The sequence below is a fragment of the Penaeus monodon genome, chromosome 29 (genome assembly GCF_015228065.2).
Source record: "Penaeus monodon isolate SGIC_2016 chromosome 29, NSTDA_Pmon_1, whole genome shotgun sequence".
Taxonomy (NCBI): Eukaryota; Metazoa; Arthropoda; class Malacostraca; order Decapoda; family Penaeidae; genus Penaeus; species Penaeus monodon.
The window spans coordinates 1,031,994-1,032,344 of NC_051414.1; the positions used below are offsets into that span (position 1 = coordinate 1,031,994).

The window sequence follows — 351 nt, forward strand, 5'->3', positions numbered from 1 at the left end:
AAATATCGCAGACTAAATTTATTCGTCGGAACGCGCCTTCTGAGATTAGAGAGATGTTTATATATCTGTAGACACGCTCAGTAGAGACTTTAGACCGACAGACTACTTTCAGACGAACACAGCTGATGTTTTATAGATCCCTGACCTTTACGAGAAGCTAAAAATGTCTTAGCAGTCTCCCGCGCCATTCCTGTCGGTATTTCTGCCGCTGCTCTTCTATGAATCTTGATCTGAGGTTGAAGTTAAGAATGGTTATTTTCCTGAGGAGGATTTTTCTAATTTCAAATAATATATGCAGCTGTCATTATTTCTTTATTATTGTTATCATCTGCCATATTTGTTTGCTCTATT

General features: G+C 37.9%; 1 protein-coding gene across 1 annotated transcript in view; it reads left to right on the top strand.

Moving 5' to 3' along the window:
* LOC119591876 (facilitated trehalose transporter Tret1-2 homolog) overlaps window positions 1-351 on the top strand; it is a gene marked incomplete in the record, with an annotated part of 16,213 nt that overhangs the window by 6,324 nt on the left and 9,538 nt on the right.